Source organism: Rhodamnia argentea, chromosome 3 (genome assembly GCF_020921035.1).
Source record: "Rhodamnia argentea isolate NSW1041297 chromosome 3, ASM2092103v1, whole genome shotgun sequence".
Taxonomy (NCBI): domain Eukaryota; kingdom Viridiplantae; phylum Streptophyta; class Magnoliopsida; order Myrtales; family Myrtaceae; genus Rhodamnia; species Rhodamnia argentea.
In genome coordinates, this window is record NC_063152.1 from 8,789,655 (window position 1) to 8,807,112 (window position 17,458).

A 17,458-nucleotide genomic window follows, 5' to 3' on the forward strand; every position below is an offset into this window, starting at 1 on the left:
ATCAAGTCTTCAAAGTTTTTTTGACCAAAAAAAAATTCTTCAAAGTTTCGTTGTACGGCTGAATCCTTGTCGAACAGCAATTTGCTCATATGGTATTAGCAAGATCGATGTTTGGTCCATTTAGACTTCTATTCTTGGCCTCTCCCCATAACTTAAGTGTAATTGTTACGCCATATACTTTATGGAGATCTAAATAGAAAGTTCATTTATGGCCTTCCAACTGTTAAAAATACATCTCGAGTTTAAGCCTATCAAGTAAAACCCAAGTCAAAGCGAAGTGATTAAATTAAGCGGTCACGTGAAAAGCATGGGCTCCTCTTATGGAAATTTAAAACAAATAAAAATCATTAAAAAAAAAAGATGGGCGTGTTATATCTTTTGCTATTGGAATCAGTATGGTGCACTTTTCCTACTCCAATATGCAGATTATCTTTGACGAAGGCGATGGCTACTTCAGCGTAATTATGGTTTTTTACTTGGTAATTATTTCCTTCTCCAATATGCATATATGTACCTGCAAGTTACATCGAGACAGAGTAGAGTTGTCTTGAAGCAACATTTTACGGTGAGTGCTCGGCAAGGGTTTTGTTCTTGGAATTATAACAAGTATTCGGATGTCGAAGTTGATTAAATCTTAAATCTTGTCATAACATTTGCGTTTAATTCCTTCATGAAATTGAAAGATTATTTCGTGAAGAATTGTGGGGCTAAACATTTGTGAGTTATTTGATTGTAATTAAGGTTGGGAAACACGGAGAGTATTTGAATGATTCAAGTGATTTGTAATCTCCATTGTATCGCTTGTTCTATAGTGGAACTTGTTTCTTCTCTCTCGGTGGATGTAGATCTCTACCATCGAACCACGTAAATCTAGTGTCCAATTTATTTTTCTTATTCTGTCTTTTTTAATGTTCGATCGCTTGCTTTTGCGTAACACTAACCATTCTCCAAAGTATGGATCTCGCTCCCGATGTTATCGATTTTCAACTCCATTGTTCGTGTGCTGAGGAGTAATTGGAGCATGTTCTATTGCACAAAGTGTCTTCTTATCGATCGACAAGGGGAAGATCGGTGTTACTCAATCTAAAAGGTGCTCCAAGAAGAATAATGATTCCAGGGGATGGGTGGCGATGGCTGGGGTTTTGGCTCAACTATACCCAATGTCCTATGACATCCATCGACTTTGAGATCATCTTTAGATAGAACATAAGATAACTTCACCATTCTGAGGGAAAATTATACTTTTAGTGCCAAAAGTTGTGTACAGAGATCACTTTGGTATCAAAAGTTTCCACCGGATCACTTTAGCATCAATTCGGACATAAAAGGATCATTTTAGTGCCTCCGGTGAAATTTTTCAATCAAAATTGCCGTGTGTAATTAATAATAAATTTTTTAATGCAAAATGATAAAAATAATAATAAGTCCACGTGGGCTTTTACATTTAAAATAAATCAAATTTAAATTTAAAAATTAACTGAAAATAAATTTGTTTAAAATATAAATTGTATTTAAAGAAAAATTAAAAATAAGTTTAAAATTTAACTAAAAACCTTAAAATAAAAAGCAAAAAAAGGGGAGAAAAACCTTGCCAACGGCAAGGGCTTTCACAAGCCTTCACCACCGCCGCCCCTACCAACTCGGGAATTGGCCGGTGGTGGTGGGGCATGGCCGCCGAGGGTCGCCAAGCCTCGGCCGGGGCCAGCAACCCCCGTCAATCGCCGCCGGACCTCGGGTGAGGGCTTTCACAAACCTTAACAACGGCAAGGGCTTTCTTGTTGACGGCTAGTGATTTCACCTAGAGGAGGGTGAATATGTGATAAAGTGTGATTTTAAGATTTTATTGTGGAATTTAGATCACACAACGTAAAACAGAGATCTCAAATGATCAAGCAATTCGGTTGATGCAGGATTTGTAATAGGATCGATACGTGCTGTTCGTATGCGGTTTAGCTGTCACAAAATATTTAGAATAGTTAGAGTAAGAGATAAGGAAAGCGCACGGAGGGATTATAGTGGTTCGGCTTTGGTTAAGCCTACGTCCACTTCTTCGGCTAATGACCAATTGGCTGGATTCCACTAGAAAGTTGCTCATATGTTACAAATCGGTGATCTCCTTAATACGCAGGAATTCACACATAACGCTCAACACTCGTGTGTACACCTCCTTACAATTACAATGGATGAATCAAGAAGTGGATTTAAAATGGAGTACACTCTATCTAGGAATTATGAACACTTTTTCCTTTTTACGTCGATCTCTCTCTTTCCCTTCGCCTTCGAGATGTCTTTTATACTCTTCCGCCTTCAATCTAGCCGTTGCAAGGCATCCAGAAGAGATATCTCTAAATCTACCCTTTTGGACGAGATGTTTGCCAAAAGAAGATATCTTAGCCGTTGGATATCGCCAAAGGAAAGTCTTCCCCGCTTGGATCAAATCGCCTATACAATTATGATCCCGGGTTTTCATAGATGGTTTCTTCCATTTGGAAAGTCCTTATTTGTCTTCTTGGTTCCACATCCTTGATTGATCTCTATCACCGAAAATCTTCAAGAATGATCTAGCTCGATGGCGTCCGTTGATATGCATCAATTTAGCTCAATTTGTATTCATCTTGAAGTTCTGATTACTGCTTGTGAAGTACTTCTCTTAGAGCTTGAGCGTCATTCCAACGTCTGAGCTATCCTCGCTCATCGTCCGAGCTCGAACCAGCGTCCGAGATTCTCAAAAACAACATGTGAGCCAAATCCTTTTGCTAGATATAATCCCGTGCATCCCCACACAAAAGGATAATCTGCAAAACAAGTAAATCACGCATTATCTCAAAGCACAAGAGTACTCGGATTGTTTTGTCAATATTCAAAACCATCTAGGGATTTTTTCTCAACATTTCTCACACAAAGTATAAGTTATCCTCTAAATTATTCACATTCAGACGAGCACTAAAGATCCCATTCGGATAAGGGGTTATGTCGGCTAATGTATAGGAGTTCCACGATTTTATCCTATCTTTTTTGAGTAGTCACGTCTATTGCCACTAATGATTATTGACATCAATATCTAATTACAAAGGAGCTACGAGTGTTACCATATCCTTTGAGAGAGAGAGAGAGAGTAGTCACTAGCGAGTGTTTGGCAGCTCACAATGCTTGCGAGGGAACATTATCGCCGCATGCCACAATCGGTGTGTGGCGGGACCCTTATAAATGTCCGGCCAAGGTTGGCGATGATTGTTAAGGTTGTACACCGTCACCTACCCTTGCCCAAACATGGGCACATACAACCCTCCTCTCCACGTCTCCCTCTGTATGTCTCGTGTGCATGTACGTATGCGTGTGCATGTAGAAGTGCATTCACATAAATGACAATTTTCTAAAAAGTCAGCCATTCGACAATGTTTAGTGTGAGTAACAGCCAGCAACAAAAGGACTTATGTCAAGTGAGGTAGATGATTGCACCCAAAAAAGAAAAGGACAGCTAGAAGATGAAAGCGCACCAAGTAGACAAGTTTGCTGACTAGGTCTCCGTCACGCCCGACTCTCGAGCTCGTGACACCCCTACCTTACTAGCCTCGGGTCATGAATGATAGCGTCTCGGGTAGGCTATCGACCTATGAAATTATGGCGCATACGGAACGTACAATTCTCCCAAACAGCAACAACAGCGGGACAAGACAGCAGGAAAATTAACACAATTAATTCACAAAAATAATTTTATTAAACAGCCAGAGCATACGAATATTAATCCTATTGAGCTACAATAAATATATACAACCTCACTCTTCGGCGCGGCTCACTAAGGCCTCAAAAAGACACGAGGTCCGGTAAGGTTAATCCCTTGTCTACTCCCAAAAATCCTACCACAAACCTCCGGGTTCAACGTCCATGATCTCCATCATCGCTTGAAAATTGTTAACCACGACGGGGTAAGAAATTAATCTCGGTGAGCCAACGCCTAAGCCCGATTAGGACGTTGATTTGCTCAAACACCCTAAAAAGCAATCACATCAGTATATAGCAGATATTTCAACCACATGCAAGCTTACCCTCCAGGCCACACATAATGCAATGCAAACTCGACTCAACAGCCAACCAACTAAACCAATTCAACCCATTGCAAAGCATCACAACACTTGCATGCACAGGACACCACACGTAGTCCATTTATTATCGGATCGGACTCGTAGGTCTCGCACACTAGTCGGTTAGTGCCAACACACTAGTCGGTCGGTGCTCTTCCGGTAGACCAGGCATCGTCCCTTACTTCTATGACGGCTTCTGATAGTCCATGTGACTCCGCTCGAACAACCGGAAGACAATGATTGTCGACACGGCACGGAGTAAATAAGAATCCTTAAAAGGTTTAGGCCCATCACAAACTGCGACCGGCAAACGTACAGCCGTAAGACAATGACTAACGCCCATCCAGCAACGGGAAGACAATAATTGCCAAGATTGATCGACCAGAAGATAATGATCGTCGGAATTATCCCATTATGTGACCACTCAGGCACTTTGACAACCAGCCAGTTCATTTCTTGGATTTTGGTCGAATGCTCATACTTACATGTTCAAATACTTGGCCCAATGCCGTTTTCATGCAAAAACATACAATTTTATCTCATACGTGGTCACATGAATGCGCAATTTATATCGACTGACAGACTAAGCAATTTGGGGCGATTAACCTCTAATCGGACCCCCGCAACAATTAATGACCAAACTAGCATTCACAACCAACAATTCATAAGTTAATTAGTCAATTGCAGCCAGTCTATTATTAATTTCAATTTCAATTTCAATTGCGCGCTCATCTCTGACCTATCGCTCGCTTGCGATCAATCAACGCAATCAATCAAATCAATCAATTCTACTTACCAATTAGCCATAGATAATCTAGCTAATTAACTAATCTTAACTAATTACGGTCATTTAGCTCGAACCATATTTTTATCTAGTCCGACCGTAATTAATCTATCTAAATATCCTAATTAGCTAATTAAACTAATCCGAACGCAATTAGCATCCTAATCAAGAGTTAGGGGCTAACTCACAATTTTAATTAGCTCGAGCGGTCTCAAAAACGGCCGCCACAACGCAAACTCGGCCCGATCCGGCCCGACGACGACGACTCGTGGCCCAAAATGAACTTCGGGCTTCCAACTTGATCAAGGGCGGTCCGCGGGACTTGACGACACTTCGGTACAGCAACTTTGGACTGCGGGGTGGCGGCCGGTGGAGGGAGCCGGCCGGAATAGTGGCTAGCCGACATGAATAGTGCTCGGGCGGACGAACACGGAGCATAATAGTGGGCGTCGGGGGCTGTTTTTTGGGGTTTCGGGTGGCCAAAGGCTGGGGAAAAGTTGGTCAAGGCTGGGGGGTCTTTGGGGTGGCCGGAGGTGGCGCCGGAGGTGACGGCGGACGGCCGGAGGCGGCTAAACCACGGCTGGACAAAATGGGCGCCGAAACAGGGAAATCGGGTTAGAGCAGGGAAGGTCCGGCCGGGGCTCAAATCAGGCTCTACAGGCGGTGATTGGTTGCCGGTGGCTCTGGGGGACATCAAGGGGTCGAGGGCGACGTCCTAGGGTGGTCGGCGGGTAGTGGGTGCAACCGAAACACGGTGGAGGACGATGAAACAGTGGCACGGCGAAAACAGAACGGACGGACTGATGGGGTTGTTCTGAGGCCGATCGGCAGCTCCGAGGCGGCGCACGGCGGTGGGTCGATGTCGGGGGGTCGAGAGGGAGACGTCAAGGTGACTGGTGGCGGTCGAAAGAGACGCAGGGCGACCGGGCAGCACACACAGCCCCTTGGACCCGAAAAAGAGCGGGGGACATCGGGGCTGATTTCGGGGCTTCCCGACAGTGAACGGCGGCCGGGATGGTGGTGGCGAGGTGGCCGAGCGACGGTGGGGGCCTGAGGTGGTGGTCGGAGGTGGTGGTGTCGCACAAAAACGGTCACGGAAGGAGATGGGAGGCTCGGTGTGCAGGGGGCATTTCAAGTGAGCAACAAGGGAGGGCCCCGCAGACGTGAGGGAGAGAGAGAAGGTCACGTGGGCAGCTAGAAAATTTGACCAGATTTGACTAGTAGGGGAGGCCCACGGGTCTCTTCAAAATTAATAGTTTTTGTCTCACATGAATAATATCCAAGGGTGGTTTCGTAATTCGACAAATCGGGACTGATCGGATTTTTGGCTTAACCGATTGGGAATAAAATTTGGATTTTCACGGCCTGGGTTCGGTCCGGAAAAAAGCTACGCACGAGGATTAGAAATCCTAAGTTGCGGCAACAGAGATTTCGAGATCCAATCGAAATCGAACGACATTTCGCAACTCGTCCAAATTCGTCACTTTCGTCCTTGCGATCCGAAATTTGCACCGACTAAAATTCAATTTTCTTCCTTTTTTATTGAATTCGGGCAAATTACATAGTCCGAATTTCCCGAGCGTCACAGTCTCAACCATTTTTTAGCAAATTTTGGGTCTGTTTGATAGAATTAACCAAAAAACCAAGAAGCTCTGTAGAATTGACAGAAATACTCGTGGTTGGGTTCTTGCATGCAATTTACATGCATAAAAGCTGGTGTTTTCCAATAATTCTATGTCCTTCATACTTGGCCATGGATATTATCTCCGTCTCTGTCTGTTCCATGTTTAATATATCGAGAAGATGCGTTGAAGTGCATCTGCCGGTGAAATTGATTGCCTTAATTAGATTCTTTTATTTACTTAGCCCATGAGACAGACACATGAAGAATATCTGGTTATGAAGTGCCATTGCACTCGGTTGCAGTTGTTGCAGAGACACTCGTCCATTCGAAATGGGAGCACTGTGATGATGTGGATTGTACCTTCACTGTCTTTTTCAATATGAAAGAGCACACTGTGTATGTCAAAAAAGGAGGCCTTATCTGCAAACCTTCTTGGAGAGAGAATTGTGGACATGTTCCATGTCATAATCTTTGCAGCCAGCCCAAGCATCTATGCAGAGCAACTGCTTGACATACTGGATCCATACCAGAAGTTAATATCAAGTCGAGTTTATCGTGAATCATGCACTTTTTGTGATGGGACATACACGAAAGATTTGACCATCTAAGGTTTTGACTTGGCTAAAGTTGCTATTATTGATTATTTTCCACAGGTACTCTCCTGTCCACTTCCTATTCAGTTACTTGTTTGCCTCTTGCTGACTTCGACTTTCATTTTCCTTGTCGTGCTTACCTTGAGTGCTCATCTTTTTTGTGGTGTGAGTTGTGCTTTACCATGTACTTTCAATTGGGTTACCTTCTGCACTCTCTAGTTTAAAAGCTTCTGGTTTTCACCCTGAAAATTGAAGTTCGACCGCAATAGAAATAAAGTGGTTCTATGGGTCATATCTGTCTGAATATGATTTGCCGTCCAGATCAATTGAAAAGGCGTCGATTCAGGAATCCAATTTGTTATTTGCTGAGGGTGCACACAAGTGGTTTAAATCTAGAGCAGAGGGTGGAAAGTGTAAATTCAGATTGTTTTGTGCAAGTGCTTCCAAATGATACACACTATATTTGCAAGGAAGTGTTGTGAAGAATCATTGAATACCTTTTTCCTTACATAGAATTCTTACTTTTGGGGGTTGCTCCACTTTGATTATTTCAGGTATTCCGGTTGCAAGTGAATAATGGAATTCCTATTAGGAGTTGGTTTGATGATCCATCAGATTGTGCATTAGTAGCACTCCTTCCCTTTTTAGAGACTCTGGTTGGGGCTTATGATGTACGTCCTATAATTACTAGAAGATTTGGTAACAAGGAATAAGAACCCTCGTCATCTACACTTTTTAAATAGCAGTCCCGTTTCCTATTGTTTGCCCTCTTACTGTTGTTTTCTTTTATTTGGTGTTTAGATAATTGTTATAGGTCAAAGCATAGATTGTTGTATTCCTGAGTCTCCTTCAATTGCTTCTAAGTTTTTCCATATTTTCCTTCCTATTGACAGTTCCACGGAGTGTATTGGCTAATTTTGTAAATAGATGGTTCCAGAAAGAGCTTGGGGATTTCTGCTGTGGTTTAAAAATGAGCTATAGCATTCTTCATAGGGGTGTGTAAGCAAACCTCATATTATCGATTTCAGCATTTCTTTTTCTGGCTTCGTATGTCTGGCTAGGAAGCTAATTTTTCTTGATCTCTTGAGACCTTTTTTCCCTGCATAAAGGAATTGAAATTATCCCTGATAAATTCTTCCTGTTTGTAGTACCCTTTTTTAACCTCTTTAGTAATTGGTATAACGGTCTGATTGACAGAAACATCGGCACAAGATAGTATTTGGGGGATTAAGCAGAAAAGAATATGTATATTCGCATGAGCATAAATAACTAAGAAACTAGATCACAGAACTTCTTCACTAAAACTGGATTCAGATGCATAAATGTGTTAACTGCTAACATATTACCTCGACAATATCGTTATTGGTCATGGGGATCTAAACTTAGTTTACGCTAGTTTATAGCTCCATAAAATATTGTTTTGTAATTTGCGACAGTTAGGAGATATTGGACATGCACTAAAAGTGAGATCTTGCTACTTGTAGCAGACTTTATTTCATCGAAATGGTGCTGTCTAGCCTTCTCGAGGATATGAAGTTCTTTTTGTAATGATCCAAATATGGGAACAAAATGTAAGTGCAGGAACTTAATAGAAATTTAGTTCCGAGTAGTTATGGAAATACCGGACCTTGTCATGACGGATAAAGAGAGTGTTACTGAGCTGTAACATTCTTCATTTAATATGAAGATAAAGTAGTGAATTTTCGGAATTTTTTGTTCTTAGATCTGATCTTCTGTCATACTATGACCTGCAGATATCTCTCTCATTCTAAGTGGTTGAAGAATTTGAAGACTCGATTTATCTGGTTGAAAACACATTCCTGAGTATTCATTTGGCGCAATTCTTAGTGTACTTTTAAAGGGCATCTATTTATAACTTTGTGGAGAAATTGATTTCGCTTGTTTCCTCACTTTCTTTGGTAATGTGACTAGCACCGCATCTGGTTCTGTTTTCTTTTGGAGCGGCAAGAACAGTCATCATTTATGCCAGAGTTATAAATTTGTAGAAAGGTGATGTAGTTACAGCTCCATATTGACTGAGACAGGTTGCTACAATGAGTTGCAACTGGCCCTGGACATGGTTGTTTCTTTGATCCATGTCCACTAAAGCAGGCAAAAGGTGCAACCTTGATGATGTTAACTTAAAAGTAACTCCATGCGAGAATAACCATTCATCAGAATATTTGCTTAGGTGAATAATGTAATGTCATATGAAATAAAAAATGATGAAGAAAGTGTAACTTAGGAATGACAGATCGCTCTTGGGATTCAATTAAGGATGACTCCTGTTAAGATTTGGTATTGTGTCTCTTCTCAGGTTCCATTTGGGTGTTCTCGATCTTATTTAGTTGAATGGGGTCAGCTGAGGTAAAGTTCTTTCTTTTTGCTTCTCAGAATTGTCATTTGCTAGCTACATAAATCCACCCGCTTGCTTTCTTCATTGTACTTCTTATTGCTCTTATGCATTTGTAACGTTTTCTGGCATCCTCTACCTTTAACCTTTCATTGGAGCAATTATAGAACACGTGCAAATAATCCTCCATGGTCATCGTGCTTTCCTTGTTTTATTACGCTGGCATATTTGATGATAATTATAACCTTTGTTTCACGCTCGGTCTTAGGGGAAGAGAAGTGGCTGTCTAAAAGTAATAATTATAGATCTTTTGGCTGTGCAGAAAGATGTTTCTGTCCACTGACCTTTTGGCTAGCTCTCCCCTGTCTTGATTGAGGAATAGGGTATCAATATTCTTTGAGCATCAAACTTCGGGGGTTCATTTTCTACCAAAATGGCTTGATGCCAATGTAGATTGCTTAAAGTATGAGGATATGCTCTTATGAAGTTATAATTTTCAGCATTATTTTTCCTTTCTTGAAGAGAGTTTAAAACCATGGACGGGACCAGGATCACAAGATAGAAGCTTAATTTAGCTTGAAGTACTCGAGTTGAATATTTGGGGTATAAGAGGGACTTTATTGGTGAGCATTAGGAGTTGGGAAGATGCATCTAAGATTAAGAATTTAGCAATGGGCATCGAATTGTTAGGAATTGTTTGAATTGGAGCACTTTTCGTCGTTTTGGGTGTGAAAAATTCCCGTAAGAAGCTACTGATCAAAATTGAGATTGTGTCGATGTTGGTATCAACAGCCAACTATGCTACAATGGAGACGTCTTAAATCAGATGGCACGAACGGTTTACCGATTCTGCCATTGGCCTGGCATATTCTTAATAATCATAGTATTAATTTCTTTTTCCTCCAGATGTTTGTATGCCTTACTTGCAGGTCCTCATGAATCAAGAATAGAGTTGCTGTGCTGTAGTGTATGCTGAGTTGCTTCTTTGACTGAATCTATGTGTCCGAGTGTCGAACTCCTGATTGTAACATTCCCGGAAGTTTGAGAAGCTATCAACTGTTGTACCCTTCTTGTACTTGGAGTTAAATTGTGTAATTGTGACATAATCCTGTATTTGCTAATGTTTGCTAGTCATGCAACGCTAATTTGCTAATTGTGATTTAGTATTGTCCTTCTATGCACTCGTGTTCCTTGTTCTGCTAGTATTTGACAGTTCGCCTCCATGTATGTTCACTCTCTCCTAACCCTAGTTTTATGAAACAAGATTCAGTCTTCTTGCTACAATCATCAGAAGATTTTCTATGGGAGCTGCGAACTTTCTATAATTTAAAGTTTAGGAAACGCGGGTCAAGCTTTTACTATCCTCACTTTTTATTGGCAATGTGTATTTTACGTGTGAATTATGTAAACCATTTAAAAACATTCCTTCAATGGTCTTATCAGACTCTCATTCGTGAAAAAACTCTCCACGGAAGCAAATTGAGGGTTGTGATGCATCATTGGCTGTCATTCAATTTATCCGGTACTTTTTTTACGTACTTGAAGGATGCTCTCCTTCACTTGGAAATTATGTTATCCCTGGCTGAGAAAGCGAAACACGATACTTCACGCCCTTTATTTGAGTGGCTTTTTCTTAGTCAAATTCCCTGAAGCGGAAGCTTATACTTGCTTTGAGGTGGTAAAACGAGCGCCTCGATTTCATTGGAAAGGAGTTCCTCATAACATTTTTCACTCGGCCTATTTCGTGGAACGGTTGGAGATGTTCACACATGAGAACATAAGAAGCATAAGTGAAATTCTTATTCCTCCTTAATTAAAGAACCTATCCACTCAAGGATAGCACAGAGCAATAAGATGATATCATCGGGAACCTACACCATGTGATTGATCAGCTTGTCGACTCTTTTATCCGCCGAAGGGGTCCCCATTTTTTCCCTGGAGTAGAGGAGGTGAAAACAGAAGCCAACATAAGAAAGTAGTGACGAGACTAAATAAAGAATATTCTGTTAGATCATCTCGAAACATGTTTACAACTAACATATTGTCAATAGCACCAAATTCAGAACCATGCAAAATCAATATAGACGGGGTAACATTTGAAGAACCGGATTGAATGAATTAGGATAGCATATTTTCTATTGAATTAGGAAATGAATTGAAATGTAAAGATATTCTAAAATCTTCCGGCAACAGCGTAGGTACAGCTCAAGTCACCATCAAAAGCTTTTTTTGGATGATGCGCTTGGGTTATTTACTTATGTTTTCCCTTGTATATGCCACATGAACCCGGTTGCAGCACAGCAAGGTGCCTATCTAGCTTATTGTTTTAACCCGGTGGAGGAGTGTGAGGAAAATCCAGAAGGTCCTCCTTTCCTGTTCAGAGGAGGGGGCTGCCATTGGTTACGTCCTTTTAGGTATATGAAAATTTGCTGAAGCGTCCATCCGTGAAGTCTAAGAAAGCCGCTCCTCATTTGTCCTCCTCATGAAGAATTATCGAGATCAATTTGGATACTTTGAATACAAATGTAGGAATTAAGCTTATTCTAATTACATTATCACAGCAAAAGCGGTGCATATCTGTGTGTTTATGATCTTTCTTCGAGACTATTCACTAAAGCTCATTACATTTTGGATTTCACCATTCCATCTGTGTTTTTGATAAGCAAAACTATTAGAAATTTTATCTTATTTCTAATTTTATTATCATACTGTGGTTGAGTCAGCCTTTCAATTTGCCAAAGACTTCATAAGTAGTTATGCCAAAAGTGTGAATGACCTTGCTATCCCTCAAACCTACATGCTTTGTCATCGGTATCTAACACTCTTAAATGGGCGGGAGGATGCTACGGATAATCGGGATAGATCCGACAAATCTAAGTACTTGAGAGGTGTGGGAGAGCATCCATCAAGATTTGACATTTTTCTCTTATTGTTTTTAGCTACATATTGACTTGGTTATGCATTCATTTTCTGATTTTCGTTCTCTCATGAATTATTTGTCCGAAATGAATCTATAGGGCTAGCTTTTCCTTTTGGTTACCTGGGTGATGGATCTATTTTTATACTCATTTGTGATTAAATATGTGTTGATATGTGAAAACACAGGGAGGACTAGAATCGGTAGTTAGGTGGGCACAAACAACATGACATATTATCGAGTGTTAAGTGAAATTGAAAAGGATGAGAATTGGACTGTATCATCAAAAGTTGAAGCATCCAGATATTTAACCAAGGAAATTGGCTCAGCAATAAAGAAAGTTAACTTTTTTTGAAAAGCAGTCTTTCTTTTTCTTTTTTAATCGAATTCCATAAATTTTGTCTTCAGTGGGGGCAAACTTGTCAGTAATTTCTAAATGTATATCCAATCTGCAAAGTCCGGTTTGCTTCTTCAATGTGCTCTGAAATAGTCATTACTTTCATGCATCCTTTGCTACCGTAACAGTTGGAGTTTGCTAATTGCGGGAACACGACCATTCCAATTAATTTGGAGACTATTTTTTCCCCAATTTTGGGGCCTGGTGAACTACCCAGCATAGAAAGTGTCTCCAGTGCTACTGTTTTGACTCTCATCCATTAAAGATGTTCCTGCAGCTAGATAGTCCCTTTTGCGCTCTCTCATCTTGTCATCGTTTTACATCCTTTTGTTACTTTGCTGCAACTACAATAAGGAAGGGAAGGAGTTGTTGATGGAGAGATCGTATAACTGGTGTTTATCTAAATTAATTGATGCGACCAATATCCTCTTTTTCCCCTACCTTTCTCTTAAGGACCAATTTTTCTTGTTGGATACGGCATTGGGGGAAGCATCCTTTGCTGCCAAGGATGCCATAATTTTCCTGGTAGTGTATTTGACCCCCCACGGGGTGTTTCTTTTCATTAATGCATCTGTACTCTACAAATTTTACCCCATGCCTTAATCCTTAGAATTTTTACTTGTTAAATGGAAGCAGGCTTCGTTATCCTTTACTTGTCGGATCATCCGTTCAATTCAATACTTTTCTTGTATGAACATTACTTGTTAACGAGGAACTACTTATTCCACTTGTTGAGTTGAGGCTATTTTATTTTCCTGGTGCGCATGCCGTCATAGAGTTATTAGTTTGTTTTTGAGGAGTTTAATTCTAATGCCTTGGTAGATTTGGTAGGGAGCACTAGATTTTGTTGAGGCATTTTCGGAGGCAGATGAAATCTTTGAAACAAGGGGTCATGTGACTACCAAAGTTGCAGTATATCATATTTCTATGTCTCCGACATGTTTATAGCGTGTTGACGTCCCGATGATGTTGCAATGGATGATGAGGATGCCACCGATTAAACGCCCGGGTACAAGGGTGATGAGTACTTGTTTGATGTTTCTGACAAATGGATGATGAGGATGCCACCGATTAAACGCCCGGGTACTTGTTTGATGTTTCTGACAAATGCATGATGGTACAACTTCTAGGGAGTACACTTATTACTAGTGCAATTGAGGATACCAAATCACATGAAGAAGGAACAGTTGATCTAGATGGATCCAACTGTTATATGTCAATTGATCGGATGAGATGCTACAACTCTGAATCAGTATGCCATTTCGATGTGGGCGAAGCAGAGTGCTTCGATCTACATTTGTTCGTCAGAACATTACATTGACTTTTTCGATGAAGTGTTAAGTTTTCAACTCACAAGATCGCACAAGGAAATTCAGAAAAAGGAAGTCTGTGACATTGGTGCTTGATCTTGATGGTAAGAAGCTTAGTTTATAGTTTGCATCTCTCTCTCTCTCTCTCTCTGGTTGAAGTAAACAAACGATTGTAATTATCTGTGCGTATGATAGGTAGACCGACAGAAAAATCGACCGAATACAATTTCATAGCCTCGGGAGAAACTTTTGATCCCGCATGCTCACCTCTCCTCTTTATTTCTTATCCCTTAAAAGGAAAGTTTGCTGTTCCAATTTCTCCTTTGTAAACAAAAGCGTCAGAATGCAAAGTCAATGTCTTGTGGAGATACTAGGACACCCGCTGAGGTTCCGGCACTTTTAATGTCAATTTCTGAACCGAATAGCTAGTCAAAAGCTACTTCGAAAAGAAAGCAGTATTTATCCGGTGCTGCCTTGCCTCTACTAATCATCACCTTTCCTAGTCATGTATCAATGCTTCTTGTTAGTTTCATCGTCTTATGAAAGCCCTTGACAGAAACTTATCTATGATTTTTCCCATCGGGATGAAATGCATATTGTAAATATGCTTATGTTAGCTGTCTATTCTAGACGAAGAGAGCCGGACATAATATACGATTTTGAGTGATAAGCACAATTTTTCATGAAACTTGGGTATTCTTGCAAGTTGAGCACAATTTTTAAGTATAATAAAAGGATCATATAACTTTAATAGGCAAACATGAGCTTGGAGCTGTCCTGTTCTTTATTGTAGCCAATGTAATCAATATCTGATTACAAAGGAGGGTATGAGTGTTGCCATATCCTTGGGAGGGAACATTACCGCCGCATGCCACAATCAGAGAGCGAGAGCGGTCATTAGCGAGTGTCCGGCAGCTCACGGTGCTTGGGAGGGAACATTACCGCCGCATGCCACAATCGGAGAGTTTGGCGGGACCCCGGTAAGTGTCTGGCGAGGGTTGCTTGGCACTGCCAAGCACCGGCGATGCATTGTCAAGGTTGCACACCCTCACCTACCCTTGCCCATTGGAACATGGCCAACTACAACCCTCCTCTCAACGTCTCCCTGTGTGTGTGGGGGGGTGTGGGTGTGGAAGTGCATTCACATAAATGTCGATTTTCTAAAAAGTCAGCCATTTGACAGTCTTCATTGTCAATAACAGCCAGGGACAAAAGGACTTATATCAAGTGAGGTAGATGATCTGATTGCTCCCAAAAAAGAAGAGAGCTAGAAGATGAAAGCGCACCAATAAGACAAGTTTGCTGACTAGGTCTCAATCCTTTTTAAGCAAATTAGTGTCTGTTTGATAGAACTAACCAAAAATCCAATAAGCTCTGTAGAATTGACAGAAATACTCGTGGTTGGCTTCTTGCATGTAATTTACAGGCATAAAAGCTGGTGTTTTCAAATAATTCTGTGTCCTTCATACTTGGCCGTGGATATTATTTCTGTTTTTGTCTGTTCCATGTTTAATCTATCGAGCCATGTTGCATGCGGCAGTTTTCGTTTGCGGGTCCTCCGTTCTGAGACAGGAACTGGCCATTTGTTCCCGTGAAATGAAATGTCGGATGTTCACTTGGATGCAGCTTGGAGTTTTTGCATCTTCCTTGTCATGTCCTGTGAGTGGCATGATCGCTTGAAATTTTATGTCGTGATGCTTGAAAGTGAAGCTGAGAAATGCTAGATTTTCCACGGAGTAAGTCAATATAACACTTCTGGAGGCAGCTGATCATATCTTGAACATGTAATTACTCCATACTTCATTACGTTGTTTCTTTGGTGAACCAGTTATTTCTTAGTGTAATTGCATATCTGGTGTCCGTCTACACAATTTTTCTTCTCCCATCTTGGGGGGTTTCCGCACTTTCAAATGTCACTATATGGATATTCTCCGGAATCAAGGCATACCGTAAAAACTGTTTATTTGATCAACCATGCATATATGTTCTAGTCTGAACTATTTTAACGCCATTAATATGCTTGCCTCATAAGCGGAAGATTATCTTCTGGAATATATGCTAATTTGAGGATGCTAACTTTTGTGCCTTAGGCACGGCATGATGCTATCGATGGGGATTGGTTTTGCGCATAAGTTAGAAGAATTGTAATATCGACATCTTATGATGGTAGTGCGACCTCTCTCATCTATGTGGAGGCTGAAAGAGCAATATGCCTACTAATACCGGAAGTTTTATCGCCCTCATAATTTAAACGAGTTCAGCATACCAAAGACTTTTAGTCTTTGGCGGGTTCGAAGAGATGGAATCGATCTAAAAGAAGGGTTGTGAAAGTAATCGACAAAGAAATGTCTACCCAAGAGAAGACCGGAGAAACATCTTCTATTCCCTATGGTATGGCTGCCTCGTCAATCGGTATTGGGCTGCGGCCTGTAGTAAGAGATTTCACGAAGCGAGTTGGTCGGGTATCTCATCCGACTATATGTTCGCTTCTAGTCTATTACATTTAAGCTAAGCATACACTTGTATTCTTGTGTGAATTAATTATTTTGGATTGACATCTTGGTGAAACAGGATAACGGACGCGCTCCGGCAACCGATGAATGGTTTCGTGTTGAGAAATGTGAGAGCCTTTATGCGGTGATTGTCCCGCAAGTGATTAGCGAAAAGTCATGGTAAAGTTCCTGTATAGCTCTTTAATAATACATTTCTCTCGTGTCCTTTGTGGCTTCTTTCCTTTCATTCTTAGATTTTTACTTGTCAATCTACTTGGAACTTAAATGCTAAGGTTGACATGTCACAATTTTTGTCTCCATCGAAAAAAAGCATTGTCCCGAACGATAGAGTTGACTCTTCTCCAGAGTGTAAACATCCATTTTCCAGGCGGCATTTCACTAATGCGAAAATGCTTTGACGTGTGTCCAAGTTGTCTTGTGACAAGACATAGTGTCTAAAGCCGATCCGCAATGCCTTAAATTTCATTATGAAAAGATAAGCACCGCATTTTCTCGTCGGTTTTGTGTTCGGATTTCAGCACTTGCTATTTAGCATCCGTTTCAGTGTGCTCCGTTAAAATTCAATCAATCCGAGTCTTGAACAATTTGCACTTATCTATTTTGGCTTTCTCGGTCGAATTGCTAAGAGGTTGCTCCAGGAAATTATTGAAAAGGTTATGTCCTAATATTGTTGCGGGGTCAGAAATTGAAGATTTTATTGGAGTTTAGAAAACCCGAATACGTTCACTCACAAGAGAGGGCCTTCACAAAACATGCTAATAAGCTAACTACGGGTCATGGCATATTTCTCTCTACACTAAGAAATGGAGACCGACTCCATCTAAGGATGGCGTGACGATTTGTTCGGTTGTTTGTTCTCGGGAAGATATCGCGGCTATATTTAGT

The 17,458-nt window shown here is 40.9% G+C and overlaps 1 pseudogene; it reads left to right on the plus strand.

Annotated features, from left to right (window-relative positions):
* The first annotated feature begins 5,880 nt into the window (after positions 1–5,880).
* Positions 5,881–7,796, plus strand: LOC125312550 (annotated as a pseudogene).
* The last annotated feature ends 9,662 nt before the right edge of the window (positions 7,797–17,458 follow it).